This window comes from Lycium barbarum, chromosome 12, assembly GCF_019175385.1.
Source record: "Lycium barbarum isolate Lr01 chromosome 12, ASM1917538v2, whole genome shotgun sequence".
In the NCBI taxonomy this organism is placed as follows: domain Eukaryota; kingdom Viridiplantae; phylum Streptophyta; class Magnoliopsida; order Solanales; family Solanaceae; genus Lycium; species Lycium barbarum.
Genome location: NC_083348.1, coordinates 88140443 through 88161875, shown reverse-complemented (window position 1 = coordinate 88161875; position 21433 = coordinate 88140443). Strand labels below are relative to the sequence as shown.

General features: G+C 34.0%; 1 long non-coding RNA gene and 1 pseudogene across 1 annotated transcript; both read left to right on the top strand.

Annotated features, from left to right (window-relative positions):
• The first annotated feature begins 314 nt into the window (after window positions 1-314).
• The window catches only part of LOC132624618 (cysteine-rich receptor-like protein kinase 44), a 32497-nt pseudogene continuing 11378 nt past the window's right edge, over window positions 315-21433 (top strand).
• Window positions 11182-13256, top strand: LOC132622532 (uncharacterized). Its single transcript, XR_009575925.1, has 2 exons — window positions 11182-11956; window positions 13001-13256. It is a non-coding gene; the product is annotated as an uncharacterized LOC132622532 (long non-coding RNA).

Sequence of the window (21433 nt, the reverse complement as noted above, 5' to 3'; positions counted from 1 at the left end):
GTCGGAGTGGGGTGTTTTTTGAAGGAGTCCTAGGGGAGGTGGGGGAAAAGGTTTTTTTTTTTTTCTGATGTGTCATTTTCTAAATTTGTAACATTGCCACATCAGCATCATTTGAACTTCACGCATAAAGAATTTGGGGTTGCTGCGAAAATTGTGTTCAATAGAAACAGTATTGTATGAGTTCCCGTGTTTAATAGGTAAGTGTTTAGTTTAAGTGTCTAAATGAAAAAAAATTGATAAATTTAAGCGGTTGCATATGTACTGAGCCTTCTATTATACTTGTCTCTGACACGTTAAGGTATGCATAGACAACTATGGGTTTCTTGAAATTGCTGATCATTCTAATCTTCCAATTTTACTACCTTTTCTACCTCAGCAAAGCACAGCCTAATTTCATTTCTTCTGTATGTGCAGATTCTATGATACCAAGTTCTCCCCAAATAGTGCAATCTACTGGTAGGTATTTAGATGTTCATCACCAAATCTGTGTATATGTACATCATTAAATTGATGGGATAGTGGATTCGGCGTCATTAGCGATGCACCAAAAACAATCCGTGCCCAGACCAAATATTATGGTCAATATCTTATTTTGAAGTGCCAATAACTTTTCTTTAACTACAGTTTTCATGTTCTTTTCAAACATCTTTAATTAAGGTTGTAATTTAAAGTATTTTATGCAATTCCTTCTTGTGTTAATTTTATTTCTAAAAAATAAAGAAATTCTTGTTTGAGTTATGACCAAAATTTAAAAAAACTGGCTCTGAACTATTTTAAACAAAAAAAACAGAGAAAGTGAACATTGTTTACGCTGCAAGGGTGCAGGATGGAGAAAAGGTCATAAATAGTCTCTTATATATGGGAGTAGGTCTAAAATGGTCCCTTAACTATACACTTGCCGATTTTAGTCCTTTAGCTATTCAAAAACTTATCAAATTTGGTCTCCGTCTATTTTTTTAATACAAACAGCGTACAAACCCATAAACCTTCGTGAGATTAATTGTTAAACCATTTCTCAGACCTATATTTCTCTCTCTGCTTCTTTTTCCTCAAATTCATTCTTTAACCTCAACTTTTTTCCTCAAGTTCTCTCTCGCTTTTCGTAACCGATGGACCGCGGCGGTTAAAACCGACGAAAAGCCTCAATTTTTTTTATTTTTTTTTTCAAAACCGACGGACTCCCGTCAGTTTTTTTTTTTTAATTAAAAAATGAAATGTAGGAACTTGGAATCGAACCCGAGTATATTCCTTGGCATTAAAGGGCTTTACCACTAGACCACTGGTATTCTTTGTTTATATACTTACATTGATTTAATTTATAAAAATAATTAAAAAATTAAAAATAAAAATAAAAAACCGACGGACTCCACCGGTTTATTTTAGAAAATAATTATATTTTTTTGCGCATTTTTGCGCAAAAAATAACCAACGCAGTCCGTCAGTTTTCTTAAAAAAAAAATTTTAAAAATTTATTGAAAAAACCGACGGAATCCGTCAGTTTTTGCCAGTTTTTTAATAGTGTTTGAGAAGAATGGTTACAGAAATGTGTGCCTGAGTTTGTCTTTTCGAATTTCAAAGACTCGAGAGCGACACCAGTGCTAGAATGCTTTTTTTTTTTTTTTGAACAAGAGGAACTTGAGGAAAAAGAAGCAGGGAGAGAGAAATATAAGTTTGAGCAATGATTTAACGATTAATCTCATGAAGGTTTATGGGTATGTACACTGTTTGTATAAAAAATAGACGGAAACCAAATTTGATGAGTTTTTGGATAGTTAAAGGACTAAAACCAGTAAATGTATATTTAAGGGACCATTTTAGACCTACTTTCATAGATAAGGGACTATTTATGGCCTTTTCTCGTGCAGGATGCGGCAGCTTCCATTGCAAAGCACCCGTTTGTTTATACATATTTTAAAAAAAAATGATTGACGATTATTTCAAATAAATATTTTTTTTCAATTGATCCATATTTCATGTTCAAACTTGAAATATAAAATTTGAAGTTTGAACGTTCAAATACAATTTTAACTTCAAAAGGTACTTCTAGATAATTAGTTGAATTTCTTTTTCTGTAATCGTTTACAATTGAAATGTTCAAAGAAGAGCAAGCAGCGGCCAAAATTTCCCACCTTGGTGGCTTGCTGTTATCCACAAATAATTTACAACCACACAAATATCTGAGGCTTAATTTAGAGCACAAATTTCAAAAGTCTTCATTTTTTTGGAGACGGAAGAATGTCGCAATTGCGTGAAAAACGTTGGCAATTGCGTGAAAAACGTTGCTCAAAAGCTTTTATAGCTTTGTCCTAACGAAAAAGAAGCTGTTGGTAGCTATGATGGATGTTCGTTGCAGTACTCAATTCGACCTATTATAGAAACTAAGTCAATTTCTACTCTATATGCCTGGTGCAAAACTGAGAATGCCTCAAAACCGGAGGAATTTAATCAGGAACTGAGAAAATTATTGGAAAATTTAATAGATCGTGCTGCAAATGGTGGTTCCTTTCGAAAATTTGCTATTGGTATTGCAACAGCTCCAAATTTTCAGCGATATATGCACTTGTGTAGTGTATTCCTGATTTATCTCCTCAGAATTGCTTGGATTGCTTAAGTGAGGGTTATGGAAATAGTCCCTGCAATGGCACGAGTGGTGGAAGAATCATAGGGCCTAGGTGCAATTTCCATTATGATACTTTCCGTTTCTTTGAAGGAGATTGAGAACAAATGATTCTCCTCTGTCTATTTTATCATCCATCTTACGGTACATATACAAAACCAAAGGACAAAAGGAATAAAAAGAAACATGCTTCTGTTCCCACTGACTGTCCCACTGTCCTATGTCACTATCACTAATTATTCCTTACAATGTATAAAAGGGCATAATAGGAAAATTAGGTACCATATTTACTAGGTATAAGATCTGAATAAAATAAAGGCTTGCTTTGTGAGAGTGGGCTGCTGTGAGTTGTGTTGTCTGTTGTGTGAAATGGCCCAATACTTTTTGAAAGCCCAGTCCGTGAAAGAGGGTCAAAGCCTAAAGGCTTCATTTGTATTTGTGCTGACATACAAACAGCAAAACACAACTGCTGCTTCTTCTTCTTCTCTTCTAGCTCATTAATGGAGTTATTATCTTCAACACCCCCCTCAAGTTGGAGGGGTGGAATAAAACCCCCAACTTGTTAATCAAAGTACGATGCGGAAGACCAGGCAACGGTTTGGTGAAAACATCAGCCAATTGAGAAGAGGAAGGAACAAAATGGAGAGAAATCAACCCAGCTAAGAATTGCTCACGAACAAAGTGGCAATCGAGTTCCACGTGCTTCGTCCTTTCATGGAAGACGGGATTCTTGGCGATATGCAAGACAGCTTGACTGTCGGAGTGCAGTGGTATTGGAAGCGACGGGGTAATGGCGAGATCTGACAAAAGGCGAACCAACCAAGTCAACTCCGCGACTACACGAGACATAGACCGATATTCAGCTTCTGCACTGGAGAGGGAAATCAAAGATTGCTTCTTTGATTTCCAAGAAATCGGAGAACCACCGAGACTGATGAAAAACCCACTAACAGATCGTCGTGAGTCGAGGCAAGATCCCCAATCAGAATCGCAGAAGGCGGCAATGTCGAAAGAAGTTCCTGATTGGAAGAAAAGCCCCAAACTAGGAGTGCCAACAAGGTAACGTAAACAATGTACCGCAGCTTGATGATGTGGTACTCTTGGTGTCTGCATATACTGACTTAAGTGTTGCACAGCAAAATTTAAGTCAGGACGAGTGTGAGTAAGAAAATTTAGTTTCCCTATTAATCTGCGATAAATTGTAGGATCTGGTAGGAGCTTTCCAATATCTGAACGAAGCTTGGTTGAAGGCTCAATAGGTGAAGGTGCTGATTTTTTTATCAAGGCAGTCAAATTCAGAAAGTAATTCCAAGGTAAACTTTCTTTGTGTGACGATTAGGCCTTGTTTTTCTCTGATTAATTCCATACCCAAGAAAAAACTAGCCAGACCTAGATCCTTGATTTGAAATTCAGAGTTAAGAAAAATCTTGACAGAAGCAATCTCATCTTTATCATCACCTGTTATGAGAATATCGTCAACATAAACCGCAACGAGGCATACTCCATTAGTAGTCCTTTTGTAGAAAAGGGAATAATCATTAAAAGAATGAGAGAATCCCTTGAAAGTTAAGGCACCAGTTAGCCTTTCATACCATTATCGCGAGGCTTGTTTAAGCCCATATAAAGACCTTTTTAGTCGACAAACCTTGTTAGAATCAGAAACAGGTAAACCTGCTGGTACTTGCATATACACCTCCTCTTGTAAATCCCCGTGAAGAAAAGCGTTGTTAACGTCTAATTGGAAAATGGACCAATTTTTCTTCACAGCAACTGCCAGGAGACATCGCACAGTGGTCATTTTGACGACAGGTGAGAATGTCTCGTTATAAACAATTCCCTCTCTTTGCACATCACCCCTGATTACCAAACGCGCCTTATACCTCTCAATTGTCCTATCTGCTTTGTATTTTATTTTATAAACCCATTTAGAAGGCAAAGCCTTTTTTTCTGGTGGGAGATCAACAATGTCCCAGGTGTGATTAGCTTCCAAAGCCTCAAACTCTTTTGCCATAGCTTCTTGCCAACAGGGGTATAAGGATGCTTTAGAGAAACTAGTGGGTTCAGGTGGTGTAAGGCAAACAGAATTGATGAGGGATTTGTTTGATTTAGATAGAGCAGAAAAAGGCAAACTAGTAGGGGTAATAGGGGCTGTAAAGCAAGAAGTTAGATCAGTTAAAAAAACAGCATTACATATATAGTCAGCCAAATACTTAGGTTGTTTAGTCACTCTAGAAGATGTTCTGGTCTCAAAAGCAGGGTTCAGGAGATGAGCAGGATGAGGAAGGGGAATAGCATCATTAGAGGAAGGTGGACTAGGATCAGTCTGTGGTGCAGGTGAAGTAGGTGTTAAATCAGGTGAATAGAAATAATCAAAAGGAGTAGAAGTAGGAAAAATAGAAGGTGAATCAGGTGGGGAATCTGCAAAAGGGAAAATCCCTTCATGAAATTTTACATCTCTTGAAACAAAAACCTTATTTGTAGAGAGATTTAAAAGCTTGTATCCCTTTTGATTAAAAGGATAGCCAAGAAAAATGCATTTCATTGCCCTAGAGTCAAGTTTGGTTCGGAATTGAGATGGTGTGCTAGCAAAACATAGACATCCAAAAGTCCTTAGGGAGTCATAATTTGGCTTTCTGGAAAATAAAATCTCATGAGGAGTTTTGAAGCCAAGAATTCTAGAGGGCAGCATGTTGATTAGATGTGTAGCAGTCAAAAGACACTCCCCCCAATACGCCATAGGCAAATGTGATTGAAAAAGAAGGGCCCTACAAGTTTCTAATAAGTGTTTGTGTTTTCTCTCAACAATTCCATTTTGTTGAGGGGTGGCTACACAACTAGTTTGGTGAATAATACCTTGAGAAGATAGGAATTCTGAATTAACCAAACTGGATCCTAGTTCTTTGGCATTGTCTGTTCTAAGGATCTTAACCTTTTTATTAAACTGTCTTTCAACAAAAACTAAGAATTTCTGTAAAGTAGGAAAGGCATTACACTTAGTTTTTAGAAGGAAAGTCCATGTACTCCTACTAAAGTCATCAACAATTGTCAAAAAATACCTATTCCCATCATAAGTATCCACTTTATAGGGTCCCCAAGTGTCCACATGGATTAGGTCAAATATAGCTTTGGTGGAAATAGTGCTGTCTGGGAAAGGAAGTCTTGCTTGTCTTGCTTTTGCACACACATCACAAGGGAACAAAGTATGTAGAGAAGTCAAAGAAAATTTAGACATATTTTTCATACTAGAAATGGGCAAATGTCCCAACCTCTGATGCCATAGGCTTACATTGGGAATGGAAAAACTAAAAACAGGATCAGACTGAGCATCACTGTTGCAAGAAAAGGAGACAGAACTAGACTTAATACTATCCCTGGAAAACTGTTCAGGAACTTGATTATGTTGGCTTGACTTGACTGGATTGACTGATTTAGGCTTGACTTGATTGGGCTTGAGTAGATAAAGTCCATCTTTAACCTCCCCAAGAACCACTGGCCTCTTCATTGAAGGGGCCTGGAAAATTGCACCACAAGAAAAGAAAAATAAGAAACAGTCAAATTGTGTGGTAAACTTGTGAACAGAAAGTAAGTTAAACCTGAAATCTGGTACAAAGAGTACATTATGCAAGACCAGATTTGGAAATATGGCAACACTCCCTTTATGAGTTACTTTCAACCTTTGAGAATTAGGCAAACTAACATATAACACCATAGACAAAGGGGTAATGTTTGTTAAAAGGTTTAAGTCATAGGTCATGTGCTCAGAAGCACCAGAGTCTAATATCCAAGAAGATGAATCTATTTGTGATAAAAAGGAAAAAAAGGCAGGGTTAAAATGAGGTGTAATTATACCAGCACAGTTGGCAGAAGTATTGGCATCAGAGTTCTGATTGCTCTGTTGACCAAGTTTCACCTCTTGAAGCAGTTGAAAAATCTGGTCCATCATGTTCATATTTTCTGCATTAGATGTTTCAATAGCACTGAATCCCGAAGCTTGCATATTGTTCTTATAGTTGTTGTGGTATTGCTTCCCTCCTTGTGCTGCATTATGACCAGAGTACTGATTGTGATGCTGAGTAGGATATTGATTTTTCTTTGATTTTGTGAATTTGAAATCTGTTGGATACCCTACCAGCTTATAACAATTTTCCTCAACATGATTTGTCATTTTACAATTAGTACAAAACAATCCTCCCTTCTGTTGATCATAGTTCCTGTCAAAATTCTGTTTGAATTTTGCAGCTGTTCCAAACCTCTGTTTTTGATTGTTGTTGTTGAACTTCTGGTGATTTGTGACCAAGAAGGCAGCCTCAGAAGAATGAGCTGCAACATGTACCTCTCTCTGCTTCTCATCTTGCATGAGCAGAGAGTAGGCATGTCCAATAGAGGGAAGTGGATCTAGCATGAGAATGCTACTCTTAACCCCTGAATATGCATCATTAAGACCCATCAAAAACTGTATTAATCTCCCATCTTGATGAGATTTAACAGTTTTTACCTTTCCTCCACAAGTACATTTACAGGAACAGTGATCAAAAGTATTTAGTGCATCTAACTCATCCCATATTTTCTTTACTTTAGTGAAATAACCAGCTATGTCATTAGAACCTTGGACAACATCATTAAGTTCTTTTTGTAACTGGTATAATTTTGCACCATTACACTGTCCAAACCTAGTTGATAGATCTTTCCATATTTCTCTTGCAGTTTTGGAATAAAGGACAGACTGTGCAATGTCTTTTGAAAGTGAGCTAAGGATCCATGATATGACCATATCATTGCACCTACACCAAGATTGATGATGTGCAGATGATGAATCAGGTTCAGTGAGGTTACCATCTATCATTCCAAGTTTATTCTTGGCTGATAAAGCTATGATGATGGCCCTACTCCAACCTGCATACCCCTTTCCATCAAAAATTGAGTTCACCAATTGCATACCTGGTGAATCAGATGGATGTAAGTAATAGGGGTTTGAAATATCAGCAGCTGTATTAGTCACAAACTGCTCTGAAGTGTTACCTTCATTTGTTTGATTTGCATTCCCAGTCATGGTAAAGGCTGAGAATTACAAGTGATAAAATAGTGAGAAAAAGCAAAGGAAAATGTTCCTTAATGCCCTGATACCATGAAGGAGATTGAGAACAAATGATTCTCCTCTGTCTATTTTATCATCCATCTTACGGTACATATACAAAACCAAAGGACAAAAGGAATAAAAAGAAACATGCTTCTGTTCCCACTGACTGTCCCACTGTCCTATGTCACTATCCCATTGTCCTATGTCACTATCACTAATTATTCCTTACAATGTATAAAAGGGCATAATAGGAAAATTAGGTACCATATTTACTAGGTATAAGATCTGAATAAAATAAAGGCTTGCTTTGTGAGAGTGGGCTGCTGTGAGTTGTGTTGTCTGTTGTGTGAAATGGCCCAATACTTTTTGAAAGCCCAGTCCGTGAAAGAGGGTCAAAGCCTAAAGGCTTCATTTGTATTTGTGCTGACATACAAACAGCAAAACACAACTGCTGCTTCTTCTTCTTCTCTTCTAGCTCATTAATGGAGTTATTATCTTCAACGTTCTTTCGGCCGCGGGAAGCTCCACCATGCATGTGAATTACATTTTTCCAATTTGATGACACTGGTGAAGACATATGTATCTAAGTAAATACTATTATAAGTTTTCCTTATTTAACAATAAAATTTAATTTTATTAAACTTATAGAGGAGATGGTTACAAAGTATTAAATATGATAAAAGAGTAGACACATCAAAAGTATTTCTACGTGGTTGAACCATAAAAAAGAATTAGATATGCATGTGAACGGATGTAGTGAAACATCATTAAGTAAATAAAATATATCATCTGTAACAACTTAAGTTCCCCCTCTACTTGTGTGAGGCTCGTAGCTACTGTTGTCGTCTAATAACTTAAAATTTTAGATAAGATCACACACAATTCATCACGGTCATAACACAAAATTTGACTTGAGTTAAAGATAAATTATATGAGCAATATTGTAAAGTCTGCAATTATATAAATGAAAAGACTTCATTCAACTTCTTATTGATTGTGACAATACTTTTCATCTCCGACATTAATTGAAAGTACATATATACATCCAGTCATTCTTTCAAAAGGAAGAAAGCAAATATCTAAGGAGAACCAAGTTAAAAGAAAAGGCAAAAACTTGAGAAGTAAATATCGAGGCTTTTGAATATCTCTACAATAAAGAATAGGAATGAGTGTAGTAGCAAATTTTGAGAAATTTAAACTATTACATTAAAGAATATGAACGAATGGAGAAGTAGTAATTGCCATACTTATTCTTGTACAATAAGAAAATAAAAAAAATAAGGAAAATTGTCAAAAAAAAAAAAAAAGGAAAAACAAAAAGAAGATAAATAAAGGCTTAATACTTAGATAGTTTTATGGTGGGTGAAATATGTCATATCATAGATTCATAGTTGTGTGAGAGCTCCGACAAGTGCACATTATGGGTCTCACTTCATTATAACTTCTCTTTTTCTCTTCCAACCCCCCCCCCCCCCCCCCCCCCTCCCTCCCACACATCCCACCAAATCTCCAACCAACAACTCATCTCTATTTGGCTGAGCTTGAAAAACATAGAGTAATTTTTATTTTTTACAGTAATTTTTTTACTCGCCATTGCACAAATTAAATAATAGAACAAGATCAAGACACGGTGAAAATTTAGGAAGAAATAAGATCTCTTGGCCTTTTACAATTTAAGTAGAAGAAAATGTCTTTTTCAGATCTCTTATATGTTTTTTTTCAGATCTCTCATGTGTAAAAAATGAATATCTCTTGTAAAAATGTCATAAAACTAAAAGAAGTTTGTAAAGGGTCAAAAATCCATCTCTAGTTTTCACCTCATAAAATGCGTATTTTAATTTTCAAATTTTCCAGTCCAAGACGGAGTAAAGATGCCCTTAAAAAAATTAAAAATTTAAAAATCCCGAGAAAATTGCAAAAGTTGACATATAATTATTATTCCATAAAAATTAACGATTACAAAAAATTACGAGTTATTTAATTTCACAAACATGATTTGAAAAGAAGATACATATCCCACTCCGTCTAACCCGGGAAAATTGTTAATTAAAATGACGTATGAATTACGGCTCATTTTTTACCGCATATTTCATATTTTTAAATATTACTCGGAAGTATATCAATATTGGGCTCGTTTTGAAGGTCGTGTTTTAAAACAACGTATTATGATTTTTATTTTGTCGAAATATTATTTTACGAGGGGCGTATTAGATTAATTAACCTAAAACTATATAAAAACTATGCTACATTTTTATAAAAAATAAGCAGGGGACTTTATCCATTTGTACTTTTGTTGGTACTATTTGGATAAGGTCTTTTTTTTGTTGGGGGGGGGGGGGGGGTACGGCCAAGTGGCCTGTTTTTATCCATAGAATTCTAAATGCTTAGTTGGATGATTTTTGAAAATTTGAATAAGGATTTTTTGGGGAAAAGCTATGACCACGTGGCCTATTTTTGTCCATAAAATTCTAAATTGGCTTGCCTACAAATAGAAGGGATAGACACTAAAAATAGGGGACGTCACATTTTTTTTAGAGAGAAAAAAAGGGGAAATTTTATCTTTCTATTTTGGGGGAGGGGGACCACACAATAGAAAACAAAAAATATTCATCACCATCTTCCTAGAAAATGGTATCAGATGAGGGAAAAAAAAAAAAGAGGGACCCATAGCAATAAAAAAAATATCACCACCTTCTTTCACTTTATTTTTTACCTTCACCATTTTCACCACCTAAAAACCCATTATTGAAACCACACATAAGAGAGGAAAAAAGAAAACAAAGAAAGGAGTTCGAAAATTAGCAAAACCAAAAAAAAAAAAAAAAGGTTTGATTTATATATTCAAAAACTTAGTAGCCTATACACTCTCTTACTAAAAATCCACAAAATATAAATACGATGGATATATATACATAGAAGAATATGGATATCATCCAAAAAATTTAAAAAGACAAAGGGGTTTTCAAAGATTTGTGAAGTGTTGGTGCTTGAATTTGGTGGACTCAATCCCTCCTTTTGATCTTTAAGTTGCCCCATCAAAAGGTAACTGTTGACACCCGATTTTGTCCCTCCTTTATTCCAATTTATTTCTCGGGTTATTGATAAACTAAATATTTTCTATTCACTACTATGTTATTAATATTGTTATTATTATTTATTAACATTACTGCTTATTTATTACCTATCAATCATAAAGTTAAGTTAGATGGTATTTCTTACTGCATTATTACATTACCTATATATTTATAGCTTTCAATTGTTAGTAAATTAATAATATTGAATTATATAATATTACTACTAATTACTAATTCCATATATCTCCCAAGTTATCGATAATAAGAAGCTCAAAGAAATACAAGAAAAAGGAGTTTAAGTCCTAAAATAGGCTTTAACATTTTAGCCATTACAAGACCAATCAATAGACCATACTTTAGCTTAAAATGCTATTCGGATGACACAGCTTTCGGTCTAGTTAGTAGCCCAAATAGGCCCAAACCCGCCAGGTCCTTGAACAGACCACACTACCCCTTCTTTAACCACCCCAAATAACCAAACTACCCTTAAATGAATATAAGCAACTAGGTTTTCAGTTTTCCTCAGCAGCCGCATAGTCATTCATCTTCCTCCCTTCCATTTTGAGCAAATGACAAAGCTCCATCAACTATGGACAAAAGTTGCCCCGCCATTTTCATACAAGTTTCTCCTCATTTAAAGCCATCTCCTTCACGTGAAACGGAAAAAATAAAAAGGCTTTCCCCTTTCTACCACTTTCTCTCGTTCTTTCTATTGCAACAGATTGGTTGCACCATTTTGGTGAAACTAACGTCCACCAACAAAGCTGCCCCTTTGCTGCCATCCGTGACTCCTTAGGTTACAATTTTGAATTTTAGAGTTTGAGGAACCCTACATTTTTCTTCCATAAATACTCTCTTATACTCTTAGCCGCGGGGGAAGGAGAAAAGAGGGAGCCGCCACTCAATACTTGTTTGTGATACGCAAGTGTTCGTTTACAAAGCTTTCGAGCTTTCTTTTTTCAATCTGGTCTTGAACCTTTAAATAAGAAAACACTTTTGTTGAAATACGATATCTGTGGTGAAAGGTTAAGGTTTCGACGACTCGATCAACTCTCATCGCTGCTTGGCCAAAAGAACTTTAACCACAACAGAGGTATTCTAATTTTTCCAACTCGAGTTTCGAATCTGTTTCATGACGAGAGAGTAGATTCGAGACCGTCGACGTCCCATTCGCTGCACCCACAAGAGGTAATATCGGATCTTGCTCTTCTTTCATTTCTGTCGAAACATCGCATTCTGTTGAAGGAAGACCATGACTCAAAATTTCGATGAGTTCTGAAATATTCATATAAGTATGCATCTTAGTAATCGTTTTTTTTTTTTTGGCGTCAAAATGCTTCTTCTATGTTTGAACTTTGCTGAATAAGAGACGTGTTTTCTCTCTTTGAAATATCGCGTTAAATACTTGTCGGGAATTTTCTTTCATATATTTTGGATGTGATCTTTATATTTAAGTTCAGTTAGAAAAATGATTTGAGCATTTAAGTAATGTAGTTAAACTAAAGTTAAACCAAATTCTTAACAATGTGTTCATAGGCTAAATCTTGAATGTGACAATCTGTAATGTTCAATATGGCTTTGGAATTCACCTAAGTTCGTGTTCTATATTTACCACTATGGGTGTTCAGGAGTTAGAGACTGAGTTACAAATACTTGCTTCAATGATTGAAAATGAACCAAAAAATATAACTGGAGAATTTTCTTCAAGTTTGGTATGTTGAAACAGTCAGTTTCATAGTCAGATGAAGAGGGAGCTGGATCAGCTGTGTATTCATCTAGGTCTTATTTTAACTGAACTGGTTTAACACACAGGAATTGCAGGGTTTAAGTATATTGAACTTTTCAAGCTAGTACAAATATTTAAGTGTAGAATTTCCTTTTAAGTCTGGTAAGTCGATGAGAGCCCGAGGGGTTGGCAAATTGTATCAGTTGTGTACTATTGATGTTATCAAGAGATACAATTTAAAAGTTCGCCCTCTAGTTGTGTTTATATTTAACTTCGTGTGGTCCTATTGCTTGAGCATTTACCGCCAAAGGGGGAAAAAGTATTCATTGAAGCCAAAGTTTTTTTTTTTATTTCTTATTTCCTGTTTCTCTTTGAATCTTGTTAGATATTTTGCGGGTCACATTCTAATGGTTTCATCTCGTCTATTTATTTTTCATATCCAAATCTGGTTCTCATTCTAATCTTTTTCCTTTTTTTTTTTTTACTTTGTTTTGCATGTACACCAGAGCCGAAGAGTTTCATTTGAGACTCAACGACACCTCTTACGAAGTCAGCACGACACTCATCATCAACTCCCTCTTACATTGCCTAAGCGGCATTTTGCAGAGCATTCCTATCGCATGTGAAAGTCGAAAATGGCTTTCATTATTTTACGATACCATCTTTGTCTATCTGTTGGTGTGGTTATTTTTCTCGTATGACCAACCTTTATTCCGTGTTTTATGTAACCGACTATTAAGACCTGAGTCACTACATAGTTCATAGCCAAGTCTCACTTAAGGTTCTGCCGTAGTTAATAATAATGGACTACATGCATTTTACTTGGAATAAGACATTTAAAATGTAAATGAAATTGGGCAGGTAATTAGTTATCTTCATTCACCCTTGGGTTGGAATTTGGTTAAATGTCTTCACTGAAATAATTTAGGTTGCAAACTAGTCCTCATTCTAACGAACAAATCTAGTCTTTCTTTGAATACAAATCGCCTTTAGGCTATAAATCCGATGCTGCATTTGTTTTAACGGGAAAGGAGCTTTTTGAGTTTATAAAATCATTACAGTACTATCTGGTTTTACTTAAATGGATTTTCGCAATAAAACATCAATTTGATATCTAGCATATGTACATATTTATTTTATGCTTAGCACATAGCCTAATTAAATATAAGTTTGATCGGTTAACCATTGTTAATGAATCTTAAAGGATGCTTAATACCTTCCCTTTAGATTAATTGAACCCTTACCTAGAATCTTTTGGTTTCGTAGACATTAAAACGGAGTTAACTTTAGAAAATAACTTTAATGAACTGTAGGTGTCCTAATTCACCATAAATAATTAGGTGGCGACTCTCCTAACTTTAATTAACCCCGGAATTACCGGAATGTTGTAAGCCATTTTGACTTCGGTTAAAATGGGGTATAACAGTAACCTCTTATTCCATCCTTTATTTCTTTTTTTAGCTATGATTATATGTTATTTATGCTGCTTGCATAGTTGAAAAGGATTATGTGCTAGCCTAACTTTATTTACATGATTAAATGAGTATCCTATGAATTTATTACTATTTGAAAAATGAAAATAAATTAGAAGTTTGATTTAGACAATGTTAAGTGATTTTAGGTTAGTTAAATTGATTTAAAAAAAAAGAGTAGCTTAAGTTAGAATTTTGACATTGTGTTGGTAGGTTTAGTATGATTTATTCAATATTGTTAGCTTTTGATATAAAAAAAAATACATTGCAATTCATTTTATAAAAGTTATTTGTATTCATATTAGAACTTTTTAAATATTTCAAAAATAACATATTATATAACAGATTTAGTCAATAATTAAACATGGGTAATGTCCCAAATGAAGGGATGAATGTTACTCTCTTTCTCCCACTAAATTAGGAATTAAATGCTAGAAATTCTTTTTTCCTCTTTTCTCTCTTCCCAAACTAAATTCGGATTAAATGCTAGAATAATATTTTCTCTCTCTCTCCCTCTTCTCTATTTTCCACAAATGCTAATACCACTAAATTAGGGGTTGGATGATAAAACATCATAAAAAACATGTTTTTATTTTATTTTGATGGTATAAGTACAATATAAGTAAGATCTTTGAGAATATGCATAATTATGCTTAATTAATACATAAAATTATTACAAAATTTATGGTATATTCCTCGTATGTTTATGACATTAAACATTTATACCAGAAAATATGTCAGGATTATGACAAGCTTAAAAAAAATTATTTGCTCATATATAACATATTTGTGATATATTCACCACTTAAAATTTAATTACAGCAATATATACTTGGGATATAAAAAATATGTCATATATTTTCTAGATATATATACATAAAATACACGGTTACTAATTTAACATACATCTAATATTTTTTTTTATATTTTTAAAAAGATGTGTGCATTCTTTTTCTGAACATAGATTGTTTGTATACTTGTATGTGTATATATAGAGGAAGTTTTTTCGATGAACTATATAAGGAAGTTATCCTCTCTGCATTTGTCTTTTTGCTTATTTATAGGGATTATTAATTGGTGTCTTTATTAAATGGAAGGTAATAAGTTATTTTAATTATGGAATAAATCCTTAAATCTGTTAAGTTACATTAATTCTGCCAAGACACGGGTTATGTTTTTTTTTTTTTTTTTGGGGGGGGGGGGGGGGGGGGGGGGGTCAGATATTATTTGGCTAAAACTGATATGTTTAATTTTGTGCTAAAATTATGTAATGTCAAATTTAACATTTTCTAGTTATGCAAAAAAAAAAAAAAAACTTAGTTCTTGTGTTACTAATTCATAGCAACTATTAAGCCTTTTGCATAAGTTGTCCTTTTATTTATAAGTATGATAATTATGGGCTTGACTTAAAAGCATTATAATTCATTTTGGCTTTGTAAGTTAAATAATTGACCTCGACCTATTACTAATGTTTTGTACACCTATCTTTTGTGACCTCTCAAACTTGTTGGTGGGTCTTTCAAGGCCACTAACATTTCTAGATCGAGTCAACCCCTATCATGGAAGGGAACATAATTTAGAGCGGAAATATTTACTTATGCATTTTTTGTTGGGTTGGTCGGCCCAACCCCTATCTCTTTACTATTTATTTGTCAAAATTGATTAAATGTGATTTATTGGAACCCTTAAAAATTGTCATGTATTAGAGTCGCCAAAAACCCATTTTTTAAATATAAAACTAATTTTTACAACTATTAGCATATAAAAATAATTTTTGGGACAAAATAATAGACTTGATTAATTTTGCCGAACTAGAGACAAAAATGATTGTGAACCGTGATATGGACATTTTGGACAAAATTGGACTTAAACTATTTTTTGGATTAGCTTGGACTAAAAGGATAAAAATCTAAAAAATATAAAATATGGATAATAATATTATGCCAAAAAATATTTTTTTTTATAAAACTTAAAACTAAAAAACCTTTTTCTAAACTTGGGTGGGCTTACGTAGTGTTCTACTTAGGTTAACGCCTTCGGGCTTTAACCTAGTTGTTCTAGTCCGAAACCCAAAATGCTTAATTTTGGGCAAAACTCTACCATTTTCATTTCTTGAAAAGTGAGTATTTTTGCATAAATGACACATCTTGATTTGCAGAAATATATATAAAAAAAAGCAGTTTTTTATCACAAGCAATTTATATATATAAAGACATACTATTAGAACCCGTAGGTCAACCGTATTTTACGGATCCTTAATACCAGGGTGCCTAACACCTTCCTCGGGGATCACCAGAACCCTTACCCGAACTTTGATTAGATTAGGATTCTTTTAAAATTTAACCGTTTTGAATGAACCCTTTTCGAACTGATTTTCCTAATTTCCTGAAAATTAGGTGACGACTCTAAAATAAAGTCCATTTAGAGAACCATCTACGTAGAAGTATATTTTTTCCTTTTTCCCGGTACGATTGGCAACCGTACTTTCCTGGGACACTTTCCTTTTTAAAGAGACAAGTGCAAATACGAATCGAAAAAAATAGACCCGCTAACCCGCTACAACAGCAGTATAAATTTTTTAATTACTATGAAGGTAAATACATAGATTACAAATCAAAAGGCAAAAGATTTATATATAAAAATTAAAAAATTAAATAAGTATCTATACAGTCGGTTTTCAAATTTTTATGTTATTTTTGCTTAAAACCAAAACCAAACTTAATTATGTCAGTTTTTGAAATTAAAAACTAAATCAAACCAATTTAAAAAGTGTTGATTTTTTTCTTCGGCTTGATCCAGCCTTTAATTTGGTTCAATTTTTCATGAATATATGTAACCGCAAATATACATTTTGTGTGAGTTCCTTGTTTGAGATTTTTTTTTTTTTTGAGGTTCTCTTGGGGTTGATTCAATTTCTTGAGATGTAAAATGAAGATTTTCAAAGTTTTTTTTTCGGAGGTATAAGGGTTAATTTCTTAAAGTTGATTTAGCTAAGGGGTACAAGGATTAATTTTTTAATTGATTTAGTTGAGGGGCACAATGATTAATGAAAGAAAGAGCCAAGCAAGTTAATTAATAAAAACACAAAAGAGTATGAATGGATGGAAAAGGGTACAAAGTAGTTAATGGTGGTATCGCTCTATCTTCTTCATAAGAGTATGAAAAAGAGTTGCGAAAATATGAGTCAGAGAGAAGGGACTGAGATATAAAATAAAAAAGCAGTGTTAGAAAAAGAAACAAAAAACCAAAATACTAATGAACTGCAAATCTATATCTATATATATATTATTAAAAACAGGATAGTTTTAGGACAAAAAATGATTAGATTAGTTATTAATTAGTTATTAGTTATTATTTTGAATTTAAAAATAAATAAATATCAATATTTAATTCAAGTGAGGCTTTTTTTGTACGTGGGTTGTTGGTAATTTTTTTCTCTCTAAATATGGTAACTAACAAAATCCCTAAACCCCCTTTAGCATATGAATAGGAAAACTAACCCCAGTAGCCCACGTCTTCTCAAAACCTAAAACTTCCAATCACCCACGTTTTGCCTTTTTGCACAAGTTAAAAAAGAAAATTGTCTTCTCATACTTCTAAGAGTGAAATGCATAAACTCCCACAATAGAAATCCAGAGAAAGTGGTTACTATTATATTGTGTATTTTCTCTAATTTCTGTTTTGATTTGGAGATGTTTTTTGCTTCTTTTCCATGAGACCTTTTGCGATTTAATTTGAGGATCGAAATTTTATCATTTGGGTTAATTTTATTCGAAATGTCCTTTTGCACAAAAGCCATTTGATTCGCTTTCAACAAGATTGGAATTTGATTTGCTTTAAGCAAGTTTGGAATGATAATCTACAAGAATTCTGGACTACAAGAGGTGAGTGATATGATTTGTAATTCATGAACAGTCCTTAAAAATTCTGTAAACGTAAGATTGATATTTCGACTAGCAAAGTGGGAAAGGACCACTTTTGGACATGAAGTCACAATCCCCTTCATTTTGATATAGCAGATACAATATATCAATACTCTCTTTCTGCAATTCGTTTAGGAGAACATTAAATTACTTCATCTACTCCTAATCTCTACATGCAATATTTATTAGATTTAATTGTTATAGGGATATATCTGCCAATGTGATGCTTTCATGGATTTGGACCAAGTTGATGTAGCCGATAGGTCATACTCCATGGCTTCAGATTTAGATTTGTCCATTTGTCGTTCAAAATCTTTCAAGGTGCAGTTCATGTTGTTGTAATTTTAGAGTAGAATTGGTTTAGCTTTTTGCATCAGTTCTGCACTGCAAATTCTATGACTTAGGCTTATTTTTTAACATCAACTTTCTTGCATTAACGTTTGGCAAAACCAAATAAGAATACAGAATTTCTTAAGCCTATGAAGGTACTATTTGAGAAGTAATAGAAATCTTATATAGTTCATCTGGTAGTACCTTAAATCCAGTTATAACATGGTGGAATTTTTAGTCTAGCCAGTTGTGTCAATTACCAAATAACTTTTTCAATAGGTAATATCCTTATAACTGAGATGTGGTTCCATTAAGACCATCAAGGTGATGGTGAAAATGGTTAAAGAAATATTGTCTCATACTAAAATAGGTGCATTCAGAGGCTATATGCTTTTCGTTAAACATTTAAATTACTTGGAATAAACTACAATGGCGACCTGTAACAAGTTTGATGAAGCATCATATGACATCATACGTACTTGAACATTGCAGGGGGGAATATTGTATTAGCAACCTATTATGTGTTCTTCTTTGTTACATCTCTGCCAATACTTGAGTGTCATAGTTCTCCTTTTACGGAGCAATGTCTAACTAATAATGCATTAAAGGATGTGAATTGGGACATGAGTACCATCAGATCTATAATGGTCCAGGTTGAATTTCTCGTGAATTTTCTCTAAGTGCTTGAGGTTGTGAGGAAGGAAAGATAATTTTACAGTCACTGCTTCTTTTCTGTGCTTTATCCTCTTCTGGCCATCCATTTCATTTTCTTCTGACTTATATCCCTCCCTCCTCAATTTCAACGGCACAAACAGTGAAAAATTGCATATTTAGTAGTTAACTTTATAAGTCCTTTTTTTTTTCCTTCTTAATTTGATGAAATTTGCTGAATTTGCAAGTTATTACATTTGCAGAATTTGCACAGTAAATAGTTATTACTTAAGTTACTTTATATAATATTTCTGCTTCGTCTGTATATAACACCGGAGAAAGTGTTTAATCTCCCCTTTTTCCAATTCATTGAATTTTCAGTAGTAAGAAAAACGTCATCTTACTTTACAACAAAGATAGACCAAGCCCGGTTCTTATAATGCCTCATTACAGAGAGTATGAGGCACAGAGCCGAGATTATAATTTCATTCAGAATCCTTTTTTTGGGTGTCGTGTGGTTGGTCGCAACTGTCAATCATAATTTACTATATAAGTATTTTGTTGTCCAGACTTAAGTGATTAAAAAAAAAAAAGCCAACATTTAGGTGTGGATGCCTGTTTAGCAATACATTGTTCCTACCAGTTTACAGTGACTATTAGCAATAGTTGTGTTCTGCAATTTAGTGAATAAATTGTCATATGGATGGAACTTTGTTGGCTAATACCATGCGCACGCCGTGGCAAGGTAGATATCTTCTCTTTTTTCTTTTAAAAAAAGTAACAAACTATTTTGGTGCATAACTAATCACATGTTTGTGAAATGGTTGTTCGCTTGACAATTACTCTAGCCCTTCATTTTACTCTGTCTTTTTTTCTTCCCCACATTTCTGTTCGTTTGCTAAAGTAAATTGAATTTGTCGTTAGTTTTCCAACTGATTTCTTTATGTATTCCAGAGAGTTTGCTATTCAAATAGCTGAACAGTTTGAGGCTTTTAGGATCCGGAATTGGAGTAAATTGTGCAGTGGTGAGATTTATCCTCCTCCTGCTGATTAGCGGGTTTTATTTTGTAGAAGCTCTTTAATGATAAATTGTGCATTGGTGAGATTTATGCTTCTTCTTCTCCTCCTCCTCCTCCTTCTTCTTCTTCTTCTTCTTCTTCTCCTTCTTCTCCTTCTCCTCCTTTCTTCTTCTTCTTCTTCTGCTGATTAGCGGGTTTTATTTTGTAGAAGCTCTTTAATGATTTAAAGTATAACTGCTTTCTTTGTGTATTGCAGTTTGAAGCTTTAGGAGTGCAATGTGTAGTAGTAAGCCTTTATATCTCTTTTTTAGGTGAAGTAAGTAGAAATGGATATACAGATCGTAATCTATTTGCCAATAATTAGGTTTTAAATTCGCTAATAAATGAGGAAGAGTTGGTGGCCTAATATAATATTCATATGGAAGTGTTAAGTGGCTAGCAAAGGAGCATCTGCTGTACTAACGGTAGTCTACCGGCTATGCTGAATGAAAGTCACTCCCAATTGAAACTCCACGCTCTCTCCAATCTCAAAGCCTTTGTTGATTACTTCTGGCCCGAGATTTCTACATCAGTCACTGTCGTGTAATACTTCCATTGCCTTCTTACTTTCATTAGTGTTATCTGTATAGTAGTATTTCCTTCTTCTTTTTTTTTTTTTTTGTGCATTCGAAATGTCTAAAAAGTAGCAGAATGTAAAACTCTATTTCCTTTCTTGAGGCAATAACTTATTTTTAAACTCATATTACTATTAAAATCAAACTCTAGGGTACTAGATTTCAAGAGATAAATGAAAACCACTCAAAATTAAGAAAATGCTGTCATTAGAATTACATGTAAAACTTTCAAAGAGTGAAAAAGCCTAACTTTGGGGCCAATATTGGAGGAAAGTAGGAAAGCTATAGCAGTTACCCTTTTTATTGTTGACTGTTGGGGTTCTTTTTTAAATGAAGACACAATTTTATGATAGGAAACGTGTAAAGTGAATTATTTTTAAAAAGAACGTGTAAAATGGAAGAGTTTTGGCTCTAAAGAAGAAAATCTTGTGGAAAAATTTGGAACTCTTTCCTTTAAACATTGTGTTGGAACCTCTTAGCCAGAGAGAGATCTTTTGGTGATGTCTTGCGCATGTGTTGATTTCTTTGGAGGTATCCTAATGCCTTCAGCTATGCAAGTTAAAGCTGATGACATATTAATTGTAGTCATGCTAAGTCTATAATTGACTCTTAAGCCTTATGCCATTATTTGTATCGTGCATTTGGCTTCATAAGTTTGTGATTTTTGCTTTCAACGCTTTCGGGAGTCATGTGGATGTCTCAGATGCATAACTGCCTGAAGCACGAAAAATCTAATTGGTCGAGGTTTAAACTATGTTCCCCAGCACCACCCCTAATACCTAGGATTGTAAGACTAGTAACTTTTGGATCATAGGCCTTAAAATAGTTCTTACGAAAACTCATTTTATAATAGGTCTGCTAATTTTCAATTCTCTCTCATTAAACGTTATATATGTAATGTAACGACGCACATCTCTCATGCAACCCTTT